General features: G+C 47.3%; 1 long non-coding RNA gene across 1 annotated transcript; it reads right to left on the reverse strand.

Annotated features, from left to right (window-relative positions):
- Positions 1 to 18,027: 18,027 nt before the first annotated feature.
- On the reverse strand, positions 18,028 to 22,435 carry LOC129649627 (uncharacterized). The gene is made up of 4 exons (XR_008713199.1): positions 22,312 to 22,435; positions 22,142 to 22,205; positions 18,504 to 20,506; positions 18,028 to 18,042 (listed from the first exon to the last, which is right to left on the reverse strand). It is a non-coding gene; the product is annotated as an uncharacterized LOC129649627 (long non-coding RNA).
- Positions 22,436 to 26,084: the final 3,649 nt, after the last annotated feature.

Genomic DNA, 26,084 nt, shown 5'->3' on the forward strand with positions numbered 1-26,084 from the left:
GGATAGAACACAAGGCTGGTGACTTGCGGTCCAGTGGTTAAGACTCTGTGCTTCTAATACAAGGGGCAGGGGTTCGATCCCCAGCAAGGAAACTATGATTCCACATGCCACAAGGCATGGCCAAACATTTTAAAAATCAATAAAAATTTAAAAATTGTTTTAAAAGTAAATTAAAAAAAATAAACAAACCTCAAGGCTGTATCAACCTCATGCCAATGTTTTTTCTTTGTGTCTTTCCACTCTTCCTTCCTTTCATGAATCTTCTTTCCTTCTTTCTTCATTCATCTGTTCATTCAGTGGAGGATGGTGGTAAAATTGTCCAGGCTGCAGGACAGAGGAGCCTGCTGGGCCACAAGTCCATAGGGTCGCAAAGAGTCGAACACGACTGAAGCGACTGAGCTGGCAGGCGGGTTAGTTTGGGTCATGAGTTTCGGCACCAGACAGCTTTGGTTTTAACTCTGGCTCTATCACTTACTACCTGTGTTGTGAACCTTTCTGAACAGCTCTGACCAGGGGTTATTAAACTCCCCACACTCGGTTCAGAGAAAAATGCATACTAACAAGGATGCCTACAGCATAGAAGCTGTTTTGCTGGGACAATGGGAGGGGACAGGAGAAAAGGCCCACGTGTTAGAATAAATGGGAAAGATGTTAACTGATCTTTGGTCCCAACTGATACAGATAAATTTTCCCTCCTTTTTTTTTTTTTTAATCTTTCTCTGTCTGACCCTTTCATCATGTACCCAGAAGACAAACAACACAGAGAAGAGTAAGAAAGCTCAGAGAGAAGATGGAGGTAGATGGTGTGAGAAGGGGAGAGGCTCAGAGGGTGGGAAGAGGCAGCAGTGGGCTAGCCTAGAGAGCGGTCCCCTGACCACGATACAGGCGTCGGGAGTTGAGGAGTTCCACGAGAACTGGGTGCACAAAGGAAGGTCAGACATGGGCACCAGGACACCCCATCCCAGCACAGACCACATAGCCCAACTTGACCAAAGCGGACCCCAGCAGCCATGGCAAAGCATCGATGACTGGCATAGACTGTAGACCAAAGGGCTTCCCACAGCATTCGGCTCTGCACCCGAGACCTCCCAGGAATGATGAATGAACCTGTCCCCTCCCGCCATGCTGGCTGGGGCTTGTCAAGGTGTCATTTAACACAGAGACATTGTTCAAGTGACATTACCTGGGACTGTTGAAACTCCAAGCCCAGGAACCTTTAAAGTAAGGAATCAAGAAAATGTGAGAGTTGCGAACAACTATAAACTGAGACAAGTCTTCCCAAGGGTGAGGAAGGCTTCTTGGAACCTAGGACCTGGCCTGGAGCAGTACCCTGTCGAGCCCCATGCCAGATCCCCCTCCTTCAGTCAGGCAACGAACAACTGCAGCTATTTCTGGACCAGTGTTCCAGCCATCTGACTTGCTTCCTACAACCCACCAATCCATCTTTCTGAAATGTGAACTTAAGCACACCTTTCTCCCTCTTCAAATCTTCCATCCATTCATCATTAACAGTGCTGTTTCTCATACTGGGCAGGCAGATTTCTGGGGTGCATGGCAGGGAAATACCTCTGGTAAATATGGAGACTGTTGCCAGGGTTCCATCACTTTGGGTTTTGTATCAGATTCTATTACAGAATAGAGCACAAACTTAAAACAGGTTTTCAAGATAAAATATGAAACTCCCTGCAAAATGTCAATCCTGGAAAAAGCTCTTTTGGGCTTAGAGCCTAGATCCCTCAGATTCCTTTTTCCTTTATCTCTGCTTGCTGGCTTTTTTTTCCCCCTTAAGTGTCAGTGAATACTTGTTTTATTTTATTTTATTTTTATTTTTCTATTGGACTAAAGTTGCTTTAAGGGTCTTCCCTTGTAACTCAGTTGGTAAAAAATCTGCCTGCAATGCAGGAGACCTGGGTTCAATCCCTGGGTGGGGAAGATCCCCTGGAGAAGGAAATGGCAACCCACTCCAGTGTTCTTCCCTGGAGAATCCCATGGACAGAGGAGCCTGGCAGGCTGCAGTCCATGGGGTCACAAGAGTCAGACACGACCTAATGACTAAACCACCACCAAAGCTGCTTTACAATGCTGTTAGTTTCAGGTGTATAGCAAAGTGCTTCAGTGATATATATATGTATGTATGTATGAATGTATATATATTCTTTTTCAAGTTCTTTTGCCATTTAGATTATTACAGAATATTGAGCAGAGTTTCCTGTAACATACAGTAGGTTCTCACTTGTTATTCTATTTCATTTTTTATTTTTAAAATTTTATTAGGAAAGGTTTTTCTTTTTTTGACCTGCTGCACAGCATGTGGGATCTTAGTTCTTGACCAATGATCATACCCATGTCCCCTGCATTGGAAGCCCAGAGTCTTAATCACTGGACCGCCAGGAAAGTCCCAATTATCTATTCTAAATATAGTCATGTATATATGTTAATCTCTGTTTTTGAGACATGGAAAGGTTTCAGAAACTATGGACAAAGCTGCCAATTCTGCCTGGACGCCCCGCCTCTTGTCTGTATCTACAGCTCCTTCCTCAGTTACCCTGCAGATATACCCTGCTCTTCAGAATATAAACTCAGACGCTCCTGTTCCAAAGGCATGTCATATTAGCTCACATCTGCAGCTTTCTTTGACCTCCTTTCTTAGTCTCACATGGCACAATGTGCTAACTGCTGTTGCTCCTCCCTGCCAGCACACACACACACACACACACACACACACACACGCACACACACACACGCACACACACACGCACGCAGCACACCATTTATCACCCTGTGGGAAAATCAGAAAAATATTAAGTATCGTAATGAAGACTAACACTGAGTGTGTACAGAGCAGCACAGTCAGTCCTGAGCACTTTTTTCATATTAACTCTGCACCGTCCCCATGACCACGTTTCACCGGATGGTGAGTGTCGGATGCTAGACATGGAAGGAAATAAAACAGTTCTCTGTGGCTGGGAGCCAGAATGGGATGGAGTAGGGGGAAGAGGAGGACCAAGGATGGAGAGGCGGTTGTTTTGATGGACTGCTTTGGGAACATCTGGTAAGTCCTCACATCATTAAAACCCAAGGATCCAGTTTCTCAGATGATGAGAATATCCAGCTGGGAGCAGCCAAAGCTCTTGGGACGGTGGCAATTAATAAGTGATTCCTTAATTGAGAGAGTAGCATTGACATATATACACTACAATAGTGTATAACAGATAGCTAGTGGGAAGCTTCTGTATAACACAGGGAACCCAGGTCAGTGCTCTGTGATAACCTAGAGGGGTGGGGTGGGGGTGGGGGTGGAGGGAGGCTCAAAACAGAGGGGATATATGTACACTTTTAGCTGATTCACATTGTTGTACAGCTGAAGCACAACATTGTAAAGCTATTATCCTCCAGTTAAAAATTTTTTTTAAAAAGTGGTTCCTGAAAAAAATCTAAAAATGGAGCTACCATATGATCCTGCAATCCATTCCTGGGCATATATCAGGAGAAAAACATTGTCCAAAAGGTTACATGTATTGTATCCCAATGTCATTGCGGCACTGTTTACAATAGCCAAGACCTGGAAGCAACTTAAACCCCATCGACAGAGAAATGGATAGAGAAGATGCAGTACAGCTGTACAATGAAATAGTATTCACTTGTTACAAAGAATGAAATATTGCCATTTGCAGCAACTCAGATGGACCTGGAGATTGTCATACGGATTGACATAAGTCAGAGAGAGAGAAACATCATATAATATCCCTTATGGGCAGAATCTACAATGAAATGATACAAATGAACTTATTTACAAAACAGAAACACACTCACAGACTTAGAGAACGAACTTATGGTTATCAGGTGGGGGAAGGATGGGGGGAAGGGATAGTAAGGAGACTGGAATGTACATGTACATACTGCTTTATTTAAAATGGATAGTCAACAAGCACCTACTGTATAGCAGTAAAACTGTGCCATGTTATGCGGTAACCTGGATGGGAGGGGAATCTGGGGAAGGATGGATACATGTATAGGTATGGCTGAGGCCCTTTGCTGTCCATCTGGAACTATCAACATGGTTAATTGGCTCTTCAGTTCAGTCACGCAATTGTGTCGAACTCTTTGCAACCCCACAGACTGCAGCACGCCAGGCTTCCCTGTCCATCACCAACTCCCAGAGCTTACTCAAACTCATGTCCATTGAGTCGGTGATGCCATCCAACCTCCTCATCCTCTGTCGTCCCCTTCTCCTCCTGCCCTCAATCTTTCCCAGCATCAGGGTCTTTTCCAGTCAGTCAGTTCTTTACATCAGGTGGCCAAAGGATTGGAGCTTCAGCTTCAGCATCAGTCCTTCCAATGAATATTCAGGACTGATCTCCTTTAGGATGGACAGGTTGGATCTCCTTGCAGTCCAAGGGACTCTCAAGAATCTTCTCCAATACCACAGTTCAAAAGGATCAATTCTTCGGCACTCAGCTTTCTTTATAGTCCAACTCTCACATCCATACACGACCACTGGAAAAACCATAGCTTTGACTAGACAGACCTTTGTTGGCACAGTAACGTCTCTGCTTTTTAATATGTTGTCTAGGTTGGTCATAGCTTTTCTTCCAAGGAGTAAGCATCTTTTAATTTCATGGTTGCAGTCACCATCTGCAGTGATTTTGGAACACAAAAAAATAAAGTCTCTCATTGTTTCCATTGTTTCCCCATCTATGTGCCATGTGATTGGACCAGATGCCATGATCTTAGTTTTCTGAATGTTGAGTTTAAAGCCAACTTTTTTGCTTTCCTCTTTCACTTTCATCAAGAGGCTCTTTAGTTCTTCTTCACTTTCTGCCATAAGGGTGGTGTCATCTGCATATCTGAGGTTATTGATATTTCTCTCGGCAATCTTGATTCCAGCTTATGCTTCTTCCAGCCCAGCGTTTCTCATAATGTACTCTGCATATAAGTTAAATAAGCAGGGTGACAATATATAGCCTTGACCTACTCCTTTCCCAATTTGGAACCAGTCTGTAGTTCCATGTCCAATTCTAACTGTTGCTTCTTGACCTGCATACAGATTTCTCAGGAGGCAGGTCAGGTGGTCTGGTATTCCCATCTCTTTAACACTTTTCCACAGTTTGTTGTGATCCACACAGTCAAAGGCTTTGGCATAGTCAATATCTCAATACAAAATAAAAGAATTTTTTTAAAGTGCATCTCTATGAGTCAGCCCATACTGCTGGGGGCCATATTCCAGATTAAGTCTTAGTGCCCCAATGACTTGGTCTGGGTCCTGAACCATAGGATGGACCATTTCACGCTTTCCCCAGGAACCTGATGAATGAAACCATCTCTCTTCTGACTCTCATCCCTTAAAGCTAAAGAAAGAGGAGCCAGGCTTGAGACCTTGAACCTTATTTATTGACTAATTCCAGTCTCTCTGTGATTATTATCTATGTTGGTCCCCACTTTAAATCAACTGAAAGTGTATTCCTGTTGCAAACTGGAACCACTTCACTTCACTTTTTCTTCTTCTCTATTCATTTGGGGGTTTGAAAAGCCAAGAGAAAAAATTTACCAGAGTGAAAAAGAAGGATCTGGGATTTAGGGATCTGCCCCCATGAAAAATAAACCTCCTGGTGCTTAAACATTTCGTGGTCATTTTTCAAATACCTGGTCTCCAAAGGCTGGTTTTACAGATTCCATTAATGCTGGCTGCCACTGGGACAATTCTGGACAGATAGCTTGTCCCACCTGAGCCACCTCTTGGATTAAAAAGCAACTGCGCAGTAGGGAAGGGGCTTGTGTTTGCTCTATCACAGGCCTTGGAAAAGAGGTTTCCCCTTCCCTACCCCTCCCCGCAACATACACAGTGCCCACCATTCCCATCAAGTACCACAGTCAAACTCAAAATTGGATTTCACTTGTGTTGTGGTTGTTATTTTTCCACCCTCATCATTTTTCTTTCTTAAAAAGGCTTCAAATATATATGAAGGCTTTTTAAGAAAAAAAAATTATTTTCACTTTGATGAGGGTGAAAGAGGAGAGTGAAAATGCTGGTTTAAAACTCAACATTCTAAAATCTAAGGTCATGGCATCCAGTCCCATCCCTTCATGGCAAATAGATGAGGGAAAAATGGAAACAATGACAGAATTTATTTTCTTGGGCTCCAAAATCACTGTGGATGGTGACCACAGCCACGAAATTAAAAGATGCTTGCTCCTTCGAAGGAAAGCTATGACCAACCTAGAGAGCGTATTAAAAAGCAGAGACATCGCTTTGCCAACACAGGTCCATCTAGTCACAGCTCTGGTTTTTCTTGTAGTCATGTACAGATGTGAGAATTGGACCACAGAGAAGGCTGAATGCCAAAGAATTGATGCTTTCAAACTGTGGTGTTGGAGAAGAGTTGAAAGAGTCTATAAATGGCTGTGCTGGGTCTTAGTTGGAGCATGAGGGATCCTTTCTAAGTTGCAGCATGGAAACTCTTTGTTGCAAGTGGGGTCTAGTTCTTTGACCAGAGATTGAACCCAGGCCCCCTGCATTGGGAGCAGGGAGCCACCGGACCACCAGGGAAGTCTCCCTCTAAAAGTCTACACTTAAATAAACTATATTACCTAAACATCTCCTGGGATGCTGTGTAAGGCTCAGGTCTGAACCCAGAGCCTTTGATGGAGATGTTCAGACTGCTAGACACAATTAGAGTCCATTGCCTCAGGCTAGGATGGGGTTGACCTTGATTTTTGGCTTCTCAGTAATTTTTGTTGCAATTTTTAAGTGTCCCAAGAGACAGCATTGACTCTCCACCCCACCCACTGGGTCCTGCCAACCTTATCTTCCTAGAGACAGCTGTGCCCTATAGTAGGAGTTTTCATGGTCTCCTAACAGGACATGAGAAATACTGACAGCATTCAGGATGACCAGGTAGAGTCTTCAGCCTAGCACTAAGATGAGATATCTGTAGAAACTACCGGAGTAGACTGCAGAGTCTCTGTGGCGAAGTAAGTTAGGCACCCTGGGTCTCAGTTTCTTTGCCTACACCATGGAAATAATTTTGGAAGCAATAGCATAGGCAAGTGAAAGGAGCTGCTAAAATAAAGCCTGTGTGGGACTCCTCTGGTGGTCCAGTGGTTAAGTCTTCGCCTTCCAATGCAGGGGGTGCAGGTTCGATCCCCGGCCAGGCAGCTATGATCCCTCCTGCCTTGTGGCTAAAAACCCGAACATAAAACGGAAGATCTATTGTAACAATGCCAATAAAGACTTTAAAAACAAATAGAGCACACAGAATGCCTAGCATGTAGTGAGCCCTCTCTTAAATGTTAGCTGACATTGATGACGAGGATAATGACCTAACATTGTCCATGGAGATACAAATGAGAGAAGTTGCCTGATTTGGGAGAAATCAGGGACCGCTTTACAGGGGAGGCAGCATTTGGACAAAATCCTGGAGGGTTTAAGTGGCTCAGAGTCAGGTACAATAGTGGAAGAAGACTGGAGAAAGGAAGAGAATTTCGGGACGTAGATGATGCGCTAAAGGGCCCTGGGGAAGAGTGAGCAGTCATTTGTTTTAACTGAAGCCTGATGGTGATGAGCTAGACAGAGCAGGAGGCAGAGTCTGCCTCCAGAGGAAAGGGTCTCTCTGTGGGTCCCAGGGCACAACGGGAGGCATGGAGCAGATTTCTCTTGAAGTTCACACTTCAAGTTTGTTTGTTGTTGTTTTTTCTGATTTTTAAAGAAAAAAGTTATTTATTTAAAAATTTTAAAAATTATTTAAATTGGAGCATGACTGCTTCAGGGTTGCAAAGAGTCGGACATGACTTATCAACTGAGCACAGAGTACATGACTGCTTTACAATGTTGTGCTAGTTTCTGCTGCACAAGTGACTGGGCTCTGTGTACACACACATCCCCTCCCTCTTGAGCCTCCCTCCCACCCCCGCCCCCATCTCAGCCCTCAGGGCCTCCACAGAGCACCGAGCTCAGCTCCGTGCGCTACGCAGCCGCTCCCCACGCTACGCAGCCGCTCCCCACTAGCTAGCTATTGCACACGCGGTAGTGGATATATGTCAAACTACTCTCTCAGTTAATTCCGCCCCTTCCTTCCTCCGCACCGCCCGCCGCTTGGTGCCCACAAGTCCGTTCTACACTTGCGTCTCTACTCCTGCTCTGCAAATAGGCTGCGCTACAGGGCAGTGACGGCCGTACAAAAGCCATATAACATCAGACAAAGGCATCTGGAAATCACTGGATGCAATTCCCCTTTTTAAGGATGGAGAGGCATGAGAGTCAAGCAAAGACTCCAGGGGGCCACACGCCACTGGGGAAGTGGAGAAGGTGTCTACACTGGGGATGATGCCTTGGGTCCCTCCCATTCCAAGCGTCTGCAATCCTGACCCAGACCCCTGCACCCTCCTTGGGAAGGAGCAGGGGCCCTGGGGGCCTTCACCTTCAGGGGATTCAATCCTATGCATATTTCAACGTCCAACCAAGTGCTTTCCCTGAGCCTAGCCTCCTAGCAGAATCACCTGGGCAGCTCTTGGAATGATGCAAATGAGCCAACGCCATCCTTGGAGAAAAGGGTTTCTGGGCTGAGGCCTGTGCATCTGTGTTTTCAATAAACTATTTATTTCAAAGGCTCAACACTCCAAGAAGATGGCCTTTCAGTCTCCCACAGCGCATTGTAGCTATTTTGCAATGTTTTCTCTCCTTCTCTTGGGAGACCAGATCTGAGTCATCTTTGAAACTCGCCCCCACCCCCCAGCAGCTAGGGCAGGGTTTTTTTTGTTTTTGTTTTTGTTTATTTTTTACCTAACAGACACCAAATGAATAAATGTTTGATGAATGAAAATGATCAAAGAAATGAATGAAGCATTGTGCAAATCAGTGGACAATGGCAGCAGTAGTGGTTGCTATTTTTAGTAACTGCTGTGTGCCAGAGAGCACTCAATATAGGCGCTATGTCATCTAAGCCTTGTGTTCCTGTGAGGCGTGTACTATTCTCTTCACTGTATGATACAGGAACGCAGGCTCAGAAAGATGAAGTGACTTGTCCAACTTTGAACAACCTATACGTTGACAATTTTTAAGAAAACCGGGCTATGATGGTTTGTGCTGCCTGTCTTACGCCCTTGGCGAGACGGGTGTCGCCGGGACAAGCCTGGGAAAAAGAGCAGCGTTGCTCTCTTCTGCCCTCTGCTGGCTCCATGCAGAGTAGCGGAAAGAGCGCAGGAGGGACCGGCTTCCTTTGAAGGGTCTGAGCCCCACTTGGATTTTAGTGCCTTTTTCATTAGATCAGTCATCTTCCTTCCACCTGGGTTCTTCCTCTTGTCCGGCACGTCCCTCCAAGGCCAGGTTTGGATACAGGCTCAGGGTGGGCTGCAGTGAGCTGTGGGAATGTTCAGGCTGCCCTGGCTTCTGGAATTCCCAGGGAACGTCCCTGCCTTGGGTTTAGTAGAGGACCTGTGGTTGACTCCACCTGAGTCTGTCCTGAAAAACCACGAGCTTATACAGAGTTTGGAGGTCCCTTGAAGACCCTCCTTCCTATCTAGGGTTCTTGACTGGGGAGTATGGATAAGTTTCAGGATATCTGTTTTCCTTGTTTAGGTTTATATCTATTCTCTGGGATGGGTATGGGTTTAGATTCAGATCTCCAACTTATGAACCATGGTCCCCCCACCCCCACACACACACACACACTGTAGAGGTGAGGGTGCCACAGCCCTGAAGGGGAAGGAGGGGATTGGCCCGAAGTCAGACAGATGATCAGTGCTGCTATATAGCTCCTGACACCCAGTCCATAGCAAACCATAACCCACACACTCCCAAGCCCATCTGCCTCTCCTCTGCAAAAAGAGGCCAATTTTCCATCAGGACTGCCCTATCCCAGAGGTTACGTTTCCCCAAGGTTTGGCCCCACCCAGAGACCTCTGTACTAGCTCAAATGGGCAGCTGCACCCAGCTGGTCCCACAGAGCAGGTGAGAGGTAGGCGTGCCCACATCCAAGGAGACATCGGGCCAGCAGGCAGCCCCGGGGTTCCTCTTGGGTTCATGAAGTCCGCCTGACGACTCACAACCACCTTGGGAGATGGCTGGGGCAAATGAGTATCTCTCCAATACAGAGATGGGGAAACCAAGGCCCTGAGAGATCAGGTGGTTTGCTCAGATTCTCAGCTAGACTGAGGCAGAGCTGGCCAGCCCCTCAGCTCCATGCTTTTTGTCTACATCCAAGCTGGCTCCGGGTTTAAGTTGTTCATGTTTTAGCAAGAATGTATGTTCAAGGGTCAGATATCTGTTACCTCTGTTGAATAGCATTCTGCGATGAGCCTGTCCAGAAATATCTCAAACAAGATAGAACAAAAACAAATAGCACATAATTCAATTCCATATGAGCTCTGAGGATCTCCTACATGTCGGAGGACCAGGGAATATACTTCATGCAGAGAGTTTGGGTCTCTCACTTGCCCTAACCCCCTGTCTCTGCCCCAGGATTTCTCTCAATTGTTCTTGGCTCTTTTTGTTCCCAACAGGTGATCAAACCAAACAAGCAAATCCACTTTCCAAAGTAAAGGAAGGCAAAGAAGTACAATGCGTTAATGACTCTGGCATCCCAAGGACTTTTGCTTCATTATCTCATTCTTTTAATAGTTAATGAATCCATGCATTCATCCAGCACAGATGTCTTCAGGGCTTACTTTGTCCCAGCTCTGTGGTCCTAGACGCAGCAGTGAATGGTTATGGGCCCTCCTTCATGGAGATAGTCTTCTATCCAGACAGACAGATAACAGAGGTGAGATGTCACCTCACACCAGCCAGAATGGCCATCATCACAAAATGGACAAACAATAAATGTTAGAAAGAGTGTGGATAAAGGGGAACCCTCTTGCACTGTTGGTGGGAAGGTAAATTTGTGCAGCCACTATGGAAAACAGTATGGAGGTTCCTTAAAAAACTAAAAACAGAATTACTGTGTGACCCAACAGCCCCACTCCAGGGCAGTTACACAGAGAAAAACCGTGATTCAGAAAGATACATTCAGGGACTTCCCAGGTGGTGCAGTAGATAGGAATCTGCCTGCCAATGCAGGGACACAGGTTCAACCCCTGGTCTGGGAAGATCCCACGTGCCACGGAGCAACTAAGCCTACGCACCACAACCACTGAGCCTGAGCTCTAGAGCCCGCAAGCTGAAACTATTGAGCCCAAGTGCTGCAAGTCCTGAAGCCCGAGCGCTCTAGGGCCCACGGTCCACAACAAGAGATGCCACTGCGATGCAAGACATGAGCTCCGCAACAGTGAGTATCTCCCATTCACCGTGACTAGAGAAAGTCCATGCATAGCAAAGACCCAGCACAACCGAAGATAAATAAGCCTATTTTAAAAAGGCAATGCACCCCAATGCTCATTGCAGCACCATTTACAATAGCCAGGGCATGGAAACAACGTAAAAGCCCAACAGAGGAATGGGTGAAGAAAGTGTGATGCGCATGCACAATGGAATACTGCTGCTGCTGCTGCTGCTGCTAAGTCGCTTCAGTCGTGTCCGACTCTTTGCGACCGCATAGACGGCAGCCCACCAGGCTCCCCCGTCCCTGGGATTCTCCAGGCAAGAACACTGGAGTGGATTGCCATTTCCTTCTCCAATGCATGAAAGTGAAAAGTGAAAGTGAAGTCGCTCAGTCGTGTCCGACTGTTAGTGACCCCATGGACTGCAGCCTACCAGGCTCCTCCATCCATGGGATTTTGCAGGCAAGAGTACTGGAGTGGGGTACCATTGCCTTCTCCGATTATTCTGTCTGCTGCTGCTGCTGCTAAGTCACTTCAGTCGTGTCCGACTCTATGTGACCCCATGGATGGCAGCCCACCAGGCTCCGCCATCCCTGGGATTCTCCAGGCAAGAACACTGGAGTGGGTTGCCATTTCCTTCTCCACAATGGAATACTACTTAGCCAGAAAAAGGAGAAAACTGTGCCAGTTGCAGAGACATGGATGGACCTAGAGATTGCATACAGGCCGAAGTAAGTCAGAAAAAGAATACCATATATTAATGCATGCATGTTGAATCTGAAGGAAAAAAGGGTACAGATGATCTTATTTACAAAACAGAAACAGAGACACAGATGTAGAGAAGAAATGTATGGACACCAAGGGAAAAAGGGGAGGATGAGATGAATTGGGAATTGCACGGACATGTCTACACTATTGATACTATGTTGCAGCCTACCAGGCTCCTCCCTCCATGGGATTTGCCAGGCAAGAGTACTGGAGTGGGGTGCCATTGCCTTCTCCTATAAAATAGATGGCCTAGTGGTTAAGGCAATGTACTGCTAACCCATAGGGCTTCCCAGGTGGCGCTAGAGGCAAAGAACCTGCCTGCCAATGCAGGATACCTAAGAGATGTGGGTTCAATCCCTGTGTTGGGAAGATCCCCTGGAGAAGGACACGGTAACCTACTCCAGTATTCTTGCCTCGAGAATCCCATGGACAGAGGAGCCTGGTGGGCTACAGTCCATGGGGTTGCAACGAGTCGGACATGACTAAAATGACATGGCATTATAAAATAGATAATTAAAAAGAACCTACTATATAGCACAGGGAGCTCTGCTCAAGGCTCGGTGGTGACCTAAATGGGAAGGGAATCCAAAAAAGAGGGAATGTATGTATATGCATCGTGGCTCACTTAGCTGTACAGTAGAAACTGTCTCAACATTCCACTGCAGCAACTGTGCTGAAATAAAAATTAGACAGAAAGAAAAAAGGGGAGTCAGCAGGATTCTAGGTGGAAAAGAATGGTGGGGGCGGGGGGGCGGCGGGGACCTACATGAGATGCAGAGACCCCGGAAGGCATCCTGAGAGGACACTTTATGATGAGCTATGAGGCTTGAGAAGGAACCGGCTGGGTGAAGGCAGAGGGAACAGCCTTTCAGTTAGAGGGAACAGCAAATGCAAAAACGCCCAAGTGGGGGAAGACTTGGTCTAGATGGAGAGCAGAAAGAGGTCCCAATGAAAGAGCAGCATGACACGTGAAGAGAAGGATGAGAGAGAGGAAAGGGGGAGAGGCAGGCAGGGGGATCTAGAAAAGAGCCTGTTTTTTTTTTTTTATTTTTTAATATTTATTTATGTAATTGGCTGCGCTGGGTCTCAGTTGCGGCATGCGGGAGCTTCGCTGTGGCGCACGGGCTCTAGCCGTGGTGCGCAGGCTCAGAAGTTGTGTCCCAGTGACTTAGCGGCTTCAAGGCATGTGGGATCCTAGTTCCCCGACCTGGGATCAAACCCCTGTGCCCTGCATTGCAAGGCAGATTCCTAACCGCTGCACCCCCAGGGAAGCCCCGAGCCTGCATCTGGGACCAGGAAGATCTCAGGGACAGCTGGCACCCCTCAAGCTGGCTCCCCAGCCCCGTGTCTGCCTCCCCTCGAGGAAGCGTCTAGAGGATTTTCCTTCCTCTGGACGAAAGATGAGGTCAATGTTGTCACAGCAGAGAGCTCACGTGGCGCGGAGATTGAATCTCCCGCTGGGAGCTGAGTGGGAAAGTCATCGCTTCCCCACAGGCTCCGAGAACACTCAGGCCTCATCAACCCCTCATCCCGCAACGTGCATTCACACAGCCCCTTCTAGCAGCGGTCCTTACTTTTTTTTATTTTATTTTATTTTTTCAATTGAAGTATGGTTGCTTATTGGTTTATTTAAATGTTAATTTGTTTGGATGCATTTTTCCCCTGCTAAATATAGAGTATCTTTTCTAATTTTGTTTTTGCTTTTTTGAATATTTATTTACTTATTTGGCTGTGTTGGGTCTTAGGCCAAACATGTAGAATTTTTGTCGCTGTGCACGGACTCTCTAGTTGTGGTGCCCTGGCTCTGGACTCAGTAGGTGCCCCGAGGCTTGTGGAATCTTAGTTCCCCCACCAGGGATTGAACCCACGTCCCCTGCATTGCAAGGCACATTCTTAACCAGTGGACCACCCGGGAAGTCCCTAATTTTGTATTTTTTTAAAAAAGGGCTTTCCCCAATAGTCTCAGCTTCCGCTGGGGCTCTGAAGTCCACACTGTCTGACCTTTATGACCCTCTCTTCTGCATGTACAAGCTACTTCCCTGTCTTCTGAGCTCAAAGGCACCTTGATCAACCCTCTTGAACATCCTTGGTCATGTTCCTATAGTGTTTACTTATGTCTGGCTTCATGATAATCCCCTATCATGAGTTATATCATTTCATTATCACAACAACCCTTTAAGGAAAGGACAGAATGAACCTTATTTTTAAGATGAGGAAACTAAGAACAGAGAGGTTAAGAAATCTGCCCAAGGTCACACAGCCAGTAAGTCCAAGAGTCCAGTTGCATGTAGGCAGTTGAGCTCCGGGGCCCAAGCTTTGTCTTTTGTTGGCTCCAGAGCCTTAGACTTCAGTGTGTTCAGCCATTTCCTGGGCATCCCACTGCCCACAGGCTCAGCCTGCTCAGACTGGGCTGTCTCAAGCTAGGGGCCAGCTTCAATTTCCTTCCATCTGTTGTTAGTGGCACCATGATGGTGAAGGTCAGCTCTTCTTTCTGCTAAGCACCCCTCCCTGCCTCCAGCCACGGTGACTGGTCCAGGCATGGGTATGTCAGGGGGACCAGCAAACCCAGGGCCTCCTGTGCCCGCATGTGCAAACACTCTCTGAGGGAGGCCCCTTCCTCCCTCTGGGGTCTCTATGCTGAGATGAAGTAAGCCTGGAGCTGCCCACAGCTGGGTGCCCTCCCACTGCCAACTGAGCACACGGGTGCAGCCCACATAGGTTCTGAAATGAGATAGTGGGGAGGAGAGCAGAGGAATAAGCCAGACACATCCCAGAGTCCCCAGAGACAAGAGTCCCAGGATGCCCAGGGCTGGAGGTGGTTTCAGTTGGGTTTCTATCATTTGTAACCCCCCAATCTGACCCCACACTGGGAACCTTGCTGCCCTTCTTGTCACCTCTGTTGCCCTCCATCCTATGGATTTCCAGGTCTGGTCACATCTCGGTTTCTTGGCCCCATCACTGCCCTGGTCCAGATCATCATCACCTCTCACTTGAACTGTTGATAACGGGTCTCTCCCAAACCAGCTCCCTCCAGTCCAGCCTTCCCCTTTCCACCAGCCAGAGCCATCTCTACACAAACATGGGCCAGCCTGGTCCTCCCCAAAGCATTGCAAGGATTTCCCAACATGTCCTAGGGATGCCAAGCTCCTTGGAACAACAAATGAGGGCCTGCATGCATGGCAGGAGAACTGAACTGTTTCAGCTTCGGGCTGTCACTCATGTGGTCCTCACTTCCTGGAACACCTGTCTCTTCCTTCACCTGGTCAGCTCTTGTCACCCTTTCAGGCTCAGCTGAGTTTCTCTCTTCCAGAAAACCATCCTTGGTCACCATTCTAAAGGTCCCAAAGTTTCTCTTCTGCACTGCTCTGGGGTTCTGTGAGTCACTGTCCTCTGTGCCCATTAGGCCATATGATCCTTGAGGGCAGGGAACACAGCTCATGTTGACACCTCTAGGGCCATGTTGGTGGCTGAAACATAGCGGGGCCTCAGCAAATGACTCTGACCTGCATTAACCTTCTGAGTCTCACTTTCTCATCCATCAAAAGCTGAGCTTATACAAGGTGACCTCTGTAGAACTCTATAAGTCAGAAGCCAACTCCACACAGGATGACTTTGGTGACATCTTTCCTGATTGAATTTTTGCAATTGAGGGGCTGAAAAGGGATGAGCTTCTTTTTTCCATTTCCTATTCTCCCCACATGGAGGAGATCTGCGTGTGGCCTCTAGAAATTATGTTAACTTGATCAATTAAAAAAAAAAAACAATAATTTTCATTTCTAGTCCTGATAGTTGGAAAAAGTTAATATCTTGCCTTTGCTCTTGGCTTCATGCCAGAGTCAAATTAGATTTATGAATTTAGCATGATTGCAAGTTAACAGATAACTCCATGTTCTGCTGAGCCAGTGCAAACCTTTAATGTTTAATCAAGAAGCAGAATTAGGAGTTAAGTATGCCTTGCTTGGGATATTAAAAAAAAAAAAAAAGAAATACCCCTAAGCCTTCTAACCACAACCAACTTCCAGTCTGTCTAGCTGGCCAGGGTTATTCTCAGCTCATGTAACTTCAGAAAATAGGGCTCCTGGTCCTAAGGGAATGGACCCTTCATTTTAACAATGAATGGAGGGATGGGGGAAGCCCTACAGGCAAGCCAAATCACTTGAGCATCACCCCAGAGCCCCCATCCACTGCCAGAGATGGGATAATTAGTGTATGAGTCTGCTAGACTGCGGTAACAAAAGAACCACAAACTGAATGGCTTAAATAAGAGAAATTGACTTGTTCACATTTCTGGAGGTTGGAAGTCCAAGATCAAGGAGTCGTCAGGGCCATGATCTTTCAGAAAGTGCTAGGAAAGGATCTGATCAAGGCCTCTCTTCTAGCATCTGGCAGTGCCTTGGTTTAAGTCATTATAATCCCAATTTTCACATGGCATTCTCTCTGCCCATGTGTCTAAGTGTTCAAATCTCCCCATTTTTTAAGGATGCGAGTCATATTGGATTGGAGAAGGAAATGGCAACCCCACTCCAGTATTCTTGCCTGGAGAATCCAATGGACAGAGGAACCCCGTGGGCTGCTGTCCATAGGGTTGTACAGAGTCGGACACGACTGAAGCAACTTAGCATGCATGAAACCCACTCCAGTATTCTTGCCTGGAGAATGCAAAGGACAGAGGAACCCCGTGGGCGGCTGTCTATGGGGTTGCACAGAGTAGGACACGACTGAAGCGACTTAGCAGCAGCAGCAGCAGCAGCAGCATATTGGATTAAGGCAAAATGCTCCACAAGACCGCATCTTAACTAAGTATTTTGGCAAGGAACTTATTTCTAAATAAGGTTATATTCCAAGGTCCTGGGGGCCAGGACTTCAAAATATGAGTCCAAGGGGCAGAGAGATACAATTTAAACCATAATAGTCATCTGGATGGAAAAGTATTGGAATATTCAGTCATTTGCATCTAGACTTTGTTCTTGGTTCTTTCCCCAGATCTAGCTAATTGTTTTTAGAATGTTGTTGCTAATAACCTCCTGTCCCCTTTCTAAATATAGCCTTCTAAGGGTCTACCATAAATAGCTTCGGCCTTGATTAACGTGGTTTACAAATTATACAGATTGGCATTTTCAGAAGCAAAATGCAAGAATATGCAGCAAATGAACATCGCTGGTGGTCCAGTGGTTGAGAATCCACCTGCCAATACAGGGAACATGGATCCATCTCTGGTCTGGGAAGATCCCACACGTTGCAGAGCAGGTAAGCCCACGTGCCACAAGTACTGAGCCTTGTGCTGCAACTGCTGAAGCTCACACACCCAAGAGCCTGTGCTCAGCAACAAGAGAACCACTAGGATGAGAAGCCCGCACACCGCAATGAAGAGTAGCCTTCAATCTCCTCAACTAGAGAAAAAGCCCATGTGCAGCCACGAAGATCCAGTGTGGCCAAAAATAAGCAAATAAATAAATATTTTTTTAAAAAATAAAGTGTAAAAGAGTCCAGGATCAAGAGTTTGATTCTGGAGCCCAGATTTTAAAAACAAAAGAATATGCAGAAAATGCAAGAATGTTGGCAAAGCTGCCAAGCTGATGGCTGCCCTGGATGTCCAGAGCCCAGCTCTTCTCCTTAGCCCAGCGCCTCTGGGGGAACCTTTTCATATTGGTACACTTTAGACCTAGCTTTTCAGATGCAGCAAGAAACAACTTTTCTTAGTGTTCAGGCAGCAGAGCAGCTAGAAATGATGGTTTCTCTTTGCAGAACATGGTGAAATATTGATAGGTTAAGCCAAAGTGAATATAATAAATATACAATTGCCTGATAAATTGGTCATTATGTTTTCAAGATTCTGGTTTTGACAGGAAGCCACAGGCTCCAATTTTTTTTGTGGGGGCGGGAGAGGAAATCTTATAATTGAGGAAATCATATTCATGTCTTTTATTTTTAATTGTTGAAAAACTCTCCATGATCAGATTTCAGAAGAACAAATTGGTCTGAGTTAGGAACACCAACATCTCATGGGAGTGCCATCATGCCCTGGAAAAATACAAAACAGCAGGATCCCTTTGTGAAGCCAAATATTCCACAAAAGTTGAGGGCATGAGAGAGGACACGTGAAACTGTCATGCTGAGGTGGGGTAGCAGCCCCCCACCCCCCAATATCTGCCCCCTCAAGCCTTGCCTCAGCATCCAGGAAGCTCCAGAGACAAGAAAGCCTGCCAGCTGCATAACCATGGACTTGTTCTCACCCCTGCTTCTTCCTTCCCTGGTAGCTCAGCTGATAAAGAATCTGCTTGCAATTTAGGAGACCCCAGTTCGATTCCTGGGTTGGGAAGATCCCCTGGAGAAGGGATAGGCTACCCAGTCCAGTATTCTTGGGCTCTCCTGGTGGCTCAGATAGTAAAGAATCTGCCTGCAATGTGGGAGAGCTGGGTTCGATCCCTGGGTTGGGAAGATCCCTTGGATGAGGGCATTGCTACCCACTCTGGTATTCTTACCTGGAGAATCCCCATTGACAGAGGATCCTGGTGGGCTACAGTCCATGGGGTTGAAGAGTTGGATATGACTGAGCAAATAAGCTTCCTCCAGGGGGATCATAGTCTTTGACGGGTAAGACAAAACACACACCCACACAAAGGTCAAGCTTTCTCCCTCTCCCTAAAGGCAGAAGATGTCACCTGCCACTGTCTAAGTAGATAGAAACCAATCCTTCACTCCTGGCTTCATCCCAAGCGAGCTGTGGATCCACTACAACCCCCTCCCGCACCATGGGTGCACCTTGTGCATGAAGATGAATGGCTTCCCCCAGCCCATCTCCCATCCCTTCATCCATCACCAGCTGCCTGCCTGCAGCTTCCCCACCACGTGGTCTGGAGACCCCCTCCCCCGCCCCCAGTGTGCTTCTCACGCCTGAGCTCTAAATTACTCTGACAGCTCGTCCTTGATAAAGAACGACCGAGGATTATGCTTCTGATCAGGGGTTGACTAACTGTGAAATGCAAAGTCCCTGTCCCCAAAGTGCCAGCCATCACTTAGAAAATAAGGAGGGAGCCTAGCCAGCTTGCTAGGGCCTGGATTCTAAGAGGAAGGAGGCTGGCGGACTTGATCATTTTATGCATTTGAAGGGAGTTTATCAGCCCTTTGGCTTTTATTTATTTATTTTACGATGGTGCTGGGTCTTCACTGCTGCATGGACTTCTCTCTAGCTGCAGGGAGCAGGGGCTACTCTGTAGTTGCGGTGCGTGGGCTGCTCATTGCGGTGTGGCTTCTCTTGTCGGATAACATGGCTCTAAGGCACACAGGCTTCAGGAGTTGCAGTACATGGGCTCAGTAGTTGCAGCTCCTGGGCTCTAGAGCACAGGCTCCATAGTTGTGGCTTAGTCACTCTGCGGCATGTGGGATCTTCCTGGATCAGGGATCGAACCTGTGTCTCCTGCATTGGCAGGCAGATTCTTTACCACTGAGCCACCAGGGAAGCCCAGTCCCTTGGTTTTACTGTGTCCTTTCTAGTCATTTGTCCCGTCACTGGCCCTCTCAGGCTTCCAGACAGCAGAGGTCAGGGGTGGTGCAGCCCCATTGGCCAGGTGAGTAGACTGAGATGTAGAGACAGTCTACTGTGTAGATGTTTAGAAAAATAAGATTCTCAGCAGCTGTCAAAGGGCCACAGAGTCTGATATGATGCCCACCTCCTTCTCCTGGCTAGGTTAGATAAGGATCAGGCAATCAGGAGGCTGTGTGGGTGTGCCTGTGCTCAACTGAAGGACCACCACTCTCCATCAGAGTGGTTGGCATCCTGGGAGCCCTGGAACTTCCTCACAAGGCTGGGTAGTCAGTCTCCTGAACAAAGCTGGGTCAAGGCCATCTTCTCACATGACTACCTTGTTGATCTGGTTTCCATCCCAGAAGGAGGAGACCCAAATCCTTGGCTGGACTGGGTTCGTCTGGGTGGGAGTGGGTTTTTGAGGTCTTATGGCTGCAACAGAGGATCCTAAGATGGTCCTGCCTGGAGCTGGAGGAGTGGGCAAAGATGAAGGCAGGAAGGAAGGAGAGTCAAGGTCCACAAGGCCTGGACAGGAAGAACAATGACAAAAATTTAAGAGCAATGGGGTGCCCTCTCTCTTAAATGTTGTTCTTCTCTTCTCTTAGAGAAGAAGTTTAGAAACAACAGAGATGAAAGCAAGCAAAAAAAGGTATAGATCTGCTGGAGGAGGCTGTGTCTGGTGAACAGGAACAGAGGTTTCATCTCTCACGTTAGTTCCACGCGCGTTGGTGCTGCCTGTAGCTCTGTGGCTCAGAACCACAATATTTATTCTCTTGTGGCTTTGAAGGCCTGAAGATCAAAGTCAAGGTGTCAGCACGGCCACCGTCTCTCCAAAGGCTCTTGGGGAGAATCCTTCCTTGCCTTGTCCAGCTCCTGGTGGGCCCTGGTGCTCCCTGGCTTGTGGAAACCTTACTCCAACCTCTGCCTTCACTTTCACATCATGTTCAGCTCTGTCACCATCTGATAAAGACACCAGGTATCAGTTTAGGGTCCCTCCCCAACCCTCCCAATCAAGATGATTTCATCTTGAGGTTCTTAACTAATTACATCTGGCAGGAGCCTATTTCTAAATAAGGTCACGGTCTGAGGACCCAGGATTGAGGTGGATACGAGCTTGCTCAGTTGCTCAGTCGTGTCCAACTCTTTGTGACCCCATGGACTGTCACCTGCCAGGCTCCTCTGTCCATGGTATTTTCCAGGCTAGGATACTGGAGTGGGTTGCCATTTCCTACTTCAGGATAAGAGTTTAGGGGGACACTATTCAACTCCTTACTCCTCTCAGCTCAGCCCCAGAGTCTCCTGGCATGAGCCCAAAGACACACGGGCCTCTATTCTGGGGCTCACCCCATCAACCTCCTCACTCTATCTTCCCAGTCACTCCATCCCCGCTGTGCTCATCTCTCCCCACCCCCAGGCTGGTAGAGGTTGGTGGACAACCCTTCAGATCACCCTGTTCTCTTTGTCCATTGACTTCTTGAAGCAAAGCCAGAGCTCTCTCAGCGTTCTCTGCCTGAAAGGTTATGTTGCAGGAAGTGCCCAGCTCTGGCCCTGGGGTCAGAACACTTGGTCCCTGTTAGATTCTGGGATCACCTGCCAGCCAGCTCCTGGGATCAGCTCTGCCTGTTCCAGTTGTGTGCACACATGCGTGCATGCGTGTCTCATTCTCTCTCTCTCGACTCCTTCCTGACTTAAAAGGGAGATCTGAGGTCAGCTCCCAACTATGGATTAGGCCTGGGTGGCCAGAGCCTCAGGACATAACCAGACCAGAGTGGAAGGGCTGGAGTTATGTCAGTAAAGTTGGACCAGGGAAGGGCAGGGGTTGGGAGAAGAAACCTAAGCCCAGTCTATCTGAGATTTGCATGAGCAACTAAGGGGAAGATGTGCAGATTTGGGGGCTGGGCCACATAGACCCAGGGTTAAAGCTTGCTTCTTACTGCATGTCCTCTGGGACTCAGCTGTCTCATATACAGCAAGGACAAGAGGAGTATCTTCTTCACAGGGTTATTATGCAGACTGATTGGGAAGGCACTGAAAACGCTTGGTACTCTACCAGGCTTCTAGTCTACTACCTAACCTGAGTTCTTTCTTCACTTTCCCCAGTCCAGAAGCAGAGTGGGTGTCAGGGCAAGAGCTGCAGCAGAGGTCTAGGGAGATGGTGTCTGGAGGGAGAGGTCCAGATGGAAGCCGGGTCACCCACTAAGACAGGGGCAGTGCTTAGGTGAAGGAGAATTACCAGAGAAGGAACAGACCTGGCAAGCCACCATGAGGATGTTCCTCGTGCATTGGGATAGATTCTTGCACCAACTGAGTCCTGACTCTGCCTTATTATCTTTTCATAGGAACATTGAGTCCCTCCCTCTCCCCCCACCCCAATGGATGGCACTGTCCTCCGTATCGTGGAAGAGGAGAGGACAGGGAATTTAGAGAAAATGTCTCCTTCCTCTGGTCGCCCAAGCCCCCTTTGGCTGTCTCCACACTATGCACTTCCCCTCCAACGTGGCTCTGGGTGCCAAAAGCAGAATCCAGATAGATACGGGCCATTTCCTCTGCAGCCGAACAATAACAGAGGATAATTATCCATTGGATGCTGTTTACCGCTTTGCATTTGGTTGCAGGTCTTGTGCCCAGGGATGGTCACAGCCCGAGCCTCCCTAATGACCTGGAGAGCAGAGCAAAGGACGTGATTATTCTGTTTATTGAGAATTAAAACAAATCCGGCCAGAGGAGAAGTCATCTGCTATTTGGCTCTTCCCAAAAGCAATTACCTGTAATTGTGCTGCTTCAGGAAAGACAGTCGCTGGTATTTGAGGTCCAAAACCATTACAGCAACCTGAAAAGGCCCAGAGGAGACTAATCATGGCATTTTCCTCAGAACCCCAGCCCCTGCACTTCCTTATGATTTGGGTTCAATTTATAGCCCATGAGGCCCCTCGCAGGTGCAGAGAACAGTGTGTGTGTTGGCGGAGGCGTGAGTGTTAATTGGAAAATTCTGCAAACCACCTTTATCAAAGGTGAGACAGCCTGCTGGCCTATTAGTTCAAATGGTTTCATCTTGTCCAGCTGAGCTGTGTTCAGGCTCTGGGGCTTCTTGTTGGCTTTGTAAATTTGTATGTGTTTAAATTAAAGATCCAAACGAAATGGGTTGGCTATCGTGGCCCATGGTGTGTGGGGATTGATTGCGAGGTATATTTCAAGATGATTTTTACTACTCACTGGAAAAATACTGAGGTTGGTGAATAATTTACTTAGAGAATCGCTTCCAGTGGAATGAAAGTCATCCTAATGGTCTTATGACATCCATTCACCTGTGAGGTACTTAATTTAGTGAGAGATCATAGGGTGGCCTTGGAGCCAAGTCCTGGTAATGGCACTGAAGCCACCGCCTGTCTCATCCAGGCTGCACGCGCCGGCAGGGAACCACAGCCACCGTTGAACTGTTCATGGTTATTGATACGATCACATTTTCAGATTAGATGACTCTGGATATCTTGATTCTTTTCATCCTCCTATACCACCGCCAGAGGCAATGTCCAGATCTGAAGACATTTATGTGACATTATTCCATGCGGTGTACATCATTCTGCTACATGAATCATCCCCCACCCCCGCAAATTGCTAGGGGGGGCCATCATCCCCATTTCTTAGCTAGAGAAACTAGGGTTCTGTAGGCCTTTTGAATGACCTGTAGGTTCCCTGCAAGTGTCTCTGCAGGAAGCAAGTGGGCAGTTATGACAGTTGGAAGTGCAGTGAGTGACCCAATGGAGTTTGGGATGCTGTGGTCATTGGCACTTAATGTGCTCAGCTGTCCCCATCTGTGCAGAGATGATATAAACTCAGTGAGGTTGAAACATCTGCCTGCTCTCACTCATCATCAAGATGGGTCTTACTGCACATGCAAGCAAAATTAGACTGGTGAAAGAGCAACCTCAGAATGCAAAGAAAAGCCATTTCTCCTTGATGCCTAAGAAGGATGCTGGCCAAGACCCTCTGCGTAAACAGAAACACAAAAGAATATAAAATCTGTATTTCCATTTGCTTGTCTTTTCCCTTGATTACTGACTGTGGCAGCTGGGTTTAAGTGGGGAGAGAAGGAAACTAACAGCTATGGAGTGAAGCAAGCCCAGGTACTTGGTTCTTATCAATTGGCAACGATTCTAAAATATAGTTATTACAGAAGCGGCATTGTCGGTTTTCTCCTCAGTATGTCCTTTTCTCTCTTCCTGCTCCCTAATGGAGCTCATGTAACTTGCAGGAAGCTAACTGATCCCCAGATTCAGGAGACAATTGCCACTGGTATAAATTAGGTATAGTTAGTTATTACATCAGAGAAGGCAATGGCACCCCACTCCAGTAGTCTTGCCTGGAAAATCCCATGGGCGGAGGAGGCTGGTGGGCGGACATCTATGGGGTCCGCGAAGAGTCGGACACGACTGAGCGACTTCATTTTCACTTTTCACTTTCATGCATTGGAGAAGGAAATGGCAACCCACTCCAGTGTTCTTGCCTGGAGAATCCCAGGGACGGGGGAGCCTGGTGGGCTGACGTCTATGGGGTCGCACAGAGTCGGACACGACTGAAGCGACTTAGGAGCAGCAGCAGCACTTATTACATCCCATTTCTACTGATGGGGGTTCAGAATCCAGGCTTCACCAGTCAGTGCATGACAGTCTCCTGGCGAATGCTATTGGTCCAGAGTGGGCACATGACTTCAGCTGGTCCAATCAGATTAATGGGGCCGATATTTATCCCAAGGTTCCCACAAACTGTAGACTGGGCGGCACTCTACGTCCTGTTTCTCCACTCTACTTTCTGGTGTCCCATGTCTGATCAAGGGGAGCGGGCCAGAGCGGTGTAGACATCATGAATTACAGGGACGTAACACTGAACCTCAACCACACCTATAACCTGCTCTTCCACAGAACTGCCTGTCACAAGAAAACCTTCTTTACTATTGAAGCCAGTTTGAGGATGGATTCTACCACTTGCCGTCCAGAGCATCCTAAGCAAATATGATTGGTGCCACTCATCTTCTTGATGAAGAGTGTGAATCATACGTATTGAGTAGTTTCCTTGAATCAGGTGACCATCCCTCGTCCAACCAGCTGAGACAGTTTTCAATCATGACAGGCGAGGTATGTTAATACCATGGTTTAGAATGGACCTGGTTACCCAAGTCCAGGGGCTGTTTCTTTGGACTGTAGATGAAGCAGGTTCCCCAAATCACATGTCCCATGTTCAGACAGAAGGGAACTTACGGTATTTTCCACTTCCTAGTCTAGTTCCATGTTTGACACATTCTCAATAAATATTGATCTAATGGGATAAAGAGAAGACTGTCTCCATCCACATCTTACCCATTCCTTGTCTCGATTACATGTTCAGCCTTGCTCCATCTTCTCAGTAGAATGCTAAGTAGCACTCTCCCCTCAAATGTGTAAAAGGGAAAAGAATCTCAGCCGCGGTTTCGATGCCAGATACCAGCTTGTGGAAAAGAATGTGAATGAACACATGTCTGCCCTGGTCCTAAAGCGGCCTCTCTGAGGACAGGGACTCTAGCAGTGTTGTGAGAGCGACACAGATGGTAGTTTGGATCGTGGCCTCCAACCCCCATCTGGGGCCCTGTCTGTACAAGCCAATCACCGCAGAAGCCTGAATCTGTAGCTATTTAACTGTGTTTGAAAACAGTGCTGACCCAGTGGGCTGCTAAAGCAAAGGATGTGCTGGAGACCCTATGACCCAACCATTCTGTTCAAGATGATGCCGTGGAGAAACTTATGACCATGTATAGCAGGAAGCTTGTATAAGGAGATCCACTACCATATTGTTTGTAAAAGTGGAAAAGGATGGAAGGAAAAGAAATTCTGGTGTAGTCATATGATGGGAAAAAAATGAATGAACTAGCTCCGTACCTTTCATTGGAAGGACTGATGTTGAAGCTGAAACTCTAATACTGTGGCCACGTGATGCAAAGAACTGACTCACTGGAAAAGACCTGATGCTGGGAAAGACTGAAGGTGGGAGGAGAAGGGGACAACAGAGGATGAGATGGTTGGATGGCATCACCGACTCGATGGACGTGGGTTTAAGCAAGCTCCAGGAGTCGGTGATGGACAGGGAGGCCTGGCGTGCTGCAGTGCATGGGGTCACATAGAATCGGACATGACTGAGTGACTGAACTGAACTGAACTGAGCTCCATACCTAAACCAGATGGATCTCTACATATTCATGCGTTATAGTAGCATGTATGGGAAAATCTCAAAAAGTAAATGAATACGTTTTGGCAGATATGTGTGTGAGTGTGTTTGGATGTGTAGTAAAACATTTTTTAAAAAGCGTAAGTGGTGCTAGTGGTAAAGAACCTGCCTGCCTATGCAGGAGACATAAGAGATGGTGGGTTCAATCCCTAGGTTGGGAAGATCCCCTGGAGGAGGGCATGGCAACTCACTCCAATATTCTTGTCTGGAGAATTCCATGGACAGAGGAGCCTGGCAGGCTATGGTCCATAGGGTCAGATACGACTGTAGCAACTGAGCATAG

Source organism: Bubalus kerabau, chromosome 4 (assembly GCF_029407905.1).
Source record: "Bubalus kerabau isolate K-KA32 ecotype Philippines breed swamp buffalo chromosome 4, PCC_UOA_SB_1v2, whole genome shotgun sequence".
NCBI lineage: Eukaryota > Metazoa > Chordata > Mammalia > Artiodactyla > Bovidae > Bubalus > Bubalus kerabau.